The sequence below is a fragment of the Hoplias malabaricus genome, chromosome 17, assembly GCF_029633855.1.
Source record: "Hoplias malabaricus isolate fHopMal1 chromosome 17, fHopMal1.hap1, whole genome shotgun sequence".
In the NCBI taxonomy this organism is placed as follows: Eukaryota; Metazoa; Chordata; class Actinopteri; order Characiformes; family Erythrinidae; genus Hoplias; species Hoplias malabaricus.
Genome location: NC_089816.1, coordinates 7,990,926 through 7,996,393, shown reverse-complemented (window position 1 = coordinate 7,996,393; position 5,468 = coordinate 7,990,926).

Here is a 5,468-nt window from a genome sequence, read left to right as displayed (position 1 = left end):
ATCATAATAAGAATAATAATATCTTTGGTAGGTGGATTGGTTACTGTGTTCCCACCTTGTGCCCAGTGATTCCAGGTAGGCTCAGGCACCACTATGACCCTGAATTGGATAAGCACTTACAGACAATTAATGAATGAATAATAATGATTGATGCTAACTGTTTATACCTGTTTAATGTAAGAGGCAAACTTTGTTCAGAGCACATCATATTGATTGATGAATGTTTAATATCCTGCAAGGCATAGTATAATTTCAGTATGTAGCAATGTAGTCAGAGTGGTAACGATAGTATTTTTATTCTGTATCGTGCAGCTCTAGTGCGAATTGGGAAGGTTGTTGTTTTAGTAGCAGTCGCATATCTCTTATTTATAACCACAACCGTTACAAAACAATATCAGAGTGTTAACTGTATTTTTTGGAGATCACAGCTGTTTAATGGAGCTGGGGACAGAGTACAGCAGTGTGAGATCAGTAGATACACCGTTTGTTTTCTTTGCCGTCAACCAGTTGCTGATGGATGTTCTGTGGTTCAGAGCTGCTGCTGTATTGCGGACCTTGCTTACCATAACCTGCAGCACTCAGCTATTTCTCCTTCTCCTTCTCTCTGTTATTCACACTTTACCCACCCATCCTGCCCTGTTCTGACACCTTCCTTACCCTGCTTCCTCAGGTCTCATGCTGTTTCCATGCGTTTCTCCCTCTCCCTCTAGGTTTCTACCAATATTTTTTAAATAAAACGCTGTAGTATAAAGCATAGCTTGGCTTTGTTCTTACGTCAGCTGTCCCCCAGCCTTTACAAATAAAATACGTTATTTGCTCTTTCTCTGTCAGTTCCCATTATTATTTCATCTTCTTTCTGCTGTCTTCTGTTTCTCCCCCTGCTTCATAATTGCTAATATTTCTTCAGAGTTCTCCATATTTAAGGATGATTCATTAAGGAAATATTCAGTGCAACCTTTCATCAGGGTTTAATTCTGTTATTTTAGTAATGATTAGGAATTGTTTTTTTAAAAATGCGTAGAGATTCACTACTGATTACATTTTGGGAACAAAACCAAACAGCTGTTTAGAATTCAAATTTTAGAAAATGTAAAAATATATAATTTTTTTTGTCTTCAAATTAATGAATGCATGCTTGACTGCATAATATTAGTGTTAACAGTTTTTTATAATTGATCATACCATTTCAAATTGGATGTAGCTGGACTCTGCCCTTTTAAAGCATGTTTCCACCTATATTTCCACCTTTTCTTGCTTCTTGGCTCTCCTGTTTTTCATCTTTGATGCTGGGACAGAGGGAAGTTTGGTGCAGTTCAGTGGCTGCAATAACGGAATTCATTATTCATTCGCCCTGCAGTGTGTACCAGAATTACAGTTAGCCTAGTTTAAAAAGAGAGTAGGGACTCTAGAGCAGCATTCTTAGGAGAGAGCAATAGAGCCACAGAAAACGAGAGAAGAGTGAGAGCAGGGCCTCTGAGCTCTGGAAAGAGACTTGGAGTTCAAAAGCGGCCAAAAACAAGCTCCACGGGGAGAAACACAAGGAAAGTATAGTCAGTCACCTAAGACACGTCAGCACAGGAGAAAAGACTTCTAGAGTGGGCTTAGCAGTGAATAAAGAAATATGCTGCAGGAGATAAATATATTGCTATAGCTATGTCAAAACACCACTTTTGTTTGTTTGTTTTGTTTTCTGTGAAGACTTAGAGGAAAAAATTGCTATCACTACATTTACATTGTAAATACACAAACTCGCATCTCGCTAAAGTACCACAGTATCCTCTAAAGTGAGATTATCTGATATGTTATTATTAATTATAATATGTAGACAGACAGACTCAGTCTGTGGGCCATGAGTGAGTTGTGAAAGAAGCAGTCAGTGAAGTGAACAGAATTATTTATTAAACGCATTCACACGACATGACAACCCCGTCAGTGCAGCCCCTGACTGTGATGCATAAGGCTTTAGTTTTTTGTACGAGTCTGAGCCGTAACACGATGGAGCCACGTGGGCGCCGGAGTTCCACTCACTCTGGATCCATCATTTTCATGATCCTTAATTGTATCATGTGAAACTACATGCCATGGGTTCGTGCATTGATTCAGGGTTTAAACACTAATCACACTGTGGTCCTGATGTGGAAGAGAAATGAGCATTTATTCCTGAAATCTATACCAGAGTATGACTTTGGCAACACACTGCATTCCACAGTTACACTGTGTCTGCTCCATTATACGCAGCGAATCATTCTGAGAATATCCTCAGAATTATTCCAAGATTTTTTTTTCAGAATTATTCCAAGATTTCTTCTCAGAATTATTCCAAGATCATTTCTCAGAATTATTCAGTGAATATTCTCAGAATTATTCCAATATTTTTTCTCGGAAATATTCCGAAAATATTCTCAGAATTCTGACTTTCATCTTGGATTTTTTTTTCAACACTGTGGGCCTAAAACTTCGTCGTAGTAATGCACATAATGCATGCTGGTCTTTGCAGTGAGAAAACACTGATGATAGGTAAAATAACAGGTCATATGCTAATTTTAGGCTTAGTTTTAATTGTTTAAAATCATCTGTTGCCCTGGGTGGGGGGAAACCCTCACGTTAATAGACATATTAACGTAATAGTTAAGCTAATGTTAAGTTTTCTTCTCCTACTAGGCCTATATATTTACCTACTCTAAAATTTGAGGTTTACATGTGACAGCAATGATGCTGTGGGTGACATATTGTGGAAGAGGTATGTTTCAGACAGAGCATCACAGGACAAACAGCCTGAAGGAAGAGCTGGGATCTAGGTCACAGAGCGTAGACATTACTATTGATGTAAAAAGTGTTAAAAGAACATTGCATGACCATACTCTAAAAAAAAAATATGACCCTGAGTAACATCATCTTTTCATCAAAGCTCAGGTACGTGTTTTTTTTTTGTTTTTTTTTTAATGCAGCGTGCACTGTATTTTCATATCTTACACTCAACATTTCCAGCGAAGTTTGGAAAATAAACACTGAAATATATATTTTTAAATATCTTAAACACTTTAATATTCATTTAACAGACACATGTCGGCAGCCGATATATTATTTGCGGATATGTGAATTTTTTTTTTAGTTATTGTTATAGGTCTGATATTGGAATTTTAGCTGATATTACATCTGATAACGCAGGGCATCCCTAGTATCAATGGTAACTTCACATATATGCAGACCATCCATGCCATGGGCACTGATGCACACCTTGCCATTTACAGATGCTGGTTTTTGCACTTTGTGTTAGGAACAGTCTGGATGGTCTTTTTAATTTTTCATGTAGAATACAGTGTACATTTTTCCTCAGGACAAGCTGAAATTTGGGCTCCTCTGATCACAGAAGAGCATTTCGCTCCATCTCACTTTGTGGAAGTATGACTTACGAGGTATTCTTTCTCATACAATACCTCGTAAGGCCTCGATGGTCACACACAATCAGTAATGGTTTCCGCACCTTGTCTTTTGAACACCAAGATTTCCCCTGATTCCCTGAATCTTATTATGACATGCAGCTGTTGAAAAACGTAAATTCTTTGAACTGGTTTACAGTCCTCAAACTGATTTTGGCACGAAATGATGAGCAACTATCTATTTTTTTATAAATATTTCACTCTGATTTTGCCACTGTCCCAAATGTTGCAGGTATTGTTGCAAAGGGGTGGAAATTTTCCAATAAATTTCCAGTAAATTACTGGTAACTTTCCATGGGAACTTTGGAAATATTCCAAAATGTAAACTTTCCATTGAAATTTGGGAATTTATTGGAATCAATTTTGGATAATTTAAAGGAACTATATCATACACTGTCTTCAATGCACCTTTTTTTGTCAACAGCAGACATGAAGGCATAATACAAATAATAACTATGATATATGTGAGATATCATAGTTGATGCACAAGACATTTTTCTGGTGAATAAAATGATGTGTAAAAACACTAAAGCTAATGATCTTCAAAATTTTAAATAAAGAATTAATATTTAGTAGGGTGGCACAGCATGTGCGACCTTACACACACACCTAGTCACAGCTCCAGGGACTGTGAGGAGTTTGGTGTGTTCTCCCCGAACCCCACAGTCCAAAAACACATGCTGGTAGGTTGATTGGCAACTCAAAAAGTGTCCATAGGTGTGAGTGTTTGTGTGTGTGTGTGTCACCTTTGGAAAGACTGGGGCCCACTCCAGGTTGTGTTCCTGCCTTGTGCCCAATGATTCCGGGTCGGCATCGGACCCACCGCTTCCTTAAACTGGATAAGCGGTTACAAAGAATGAATGTACCGATAATTCCTAGTTACAGAAACCCATTGAGGCAAAAATATAGGTAGTTAGCCTATGCTAGCTTTGGTAAGCTAACCTTTTGCTAACCTGCTAGCCTTGGTAAACTAGTCTCTTAAATGAAATTGCCCATTGAGCTTTTCTGATTTACCAGATAGCAAGCAACTGTGAGATTACACCTTGATCAAATAGTTGCTTAAATGTTTCAGTGCTATTACAGTAAATAAAAATATGAACCTTGTCAAAACTTACCTGACTTTAGGTAGACCACTGGTCCAAATGTGTCATCTGGACATATGCTGTACACGTGATAGAGAAATGAACAATGCATGCAGGGGGTGTGATCTCAATAGCCCTTCAGTGTGTAAAGTGCCATGTGCCTTAAGGAGCAGCTTTATGATTCAACTGTTTTGGGATCATGTCTAATTATTTTAGCCAAGATAATGCTTCAGTATATATTTTTACCAACTATGTGTTTCTCACCTTTAGATTTGAATATTCCCATGTTATTCCCATTAGTTCCATTTAATTCCCATATTTACCTGTTAATTCCCATGGTAGATTTTCCAACTTTGAAAATTCCTGGAATTTTGCAACCCTATTCGAAATGTCTTTACAAAAGCCATTAGCCAGAGAAAACGTAAAAAATCTTTTCTTTGTACATATATCTGTTAAATAATGGTCCAGACACTGTTTCTTTGCATGGAGAGAGCCAGTTTAGGTGGTTTGGTCATCTAATAAGGATGTCCCCTTGACACCTCCTGCAGGCATATCATGCACTTGAAAGTGGGAGGATGCTTGTGGTAGACCCAGGGCTGAAGGGACTGTGTCTCACAGCTGGAAGTAGTTGAAGTAACGGGGGACAAAGCCATCAGGGCTTCTTTGATAGATTGGTTGCCACTGTGACACTGTGTTAAGCAGAAAAGATGATGATGATGATGAGAATTAATGAATATGATTCTTGTTTTTACTGCATTTTACAGTATGTCTAAACTTTTCTGGAAATATGGTTTGTAGTTTTGTTTTATATTTCTTCTTCTTTGCCTTGCAGATCTCACCTCTGATTGGCCCTAATGGTTGTAAAGGCTCATCTCCAGTACTTCTCCGCTAACCCACGTAACAGGGATGTGAAATCCAGTCAGATTGAGGAATTTCTGTGTTCTGA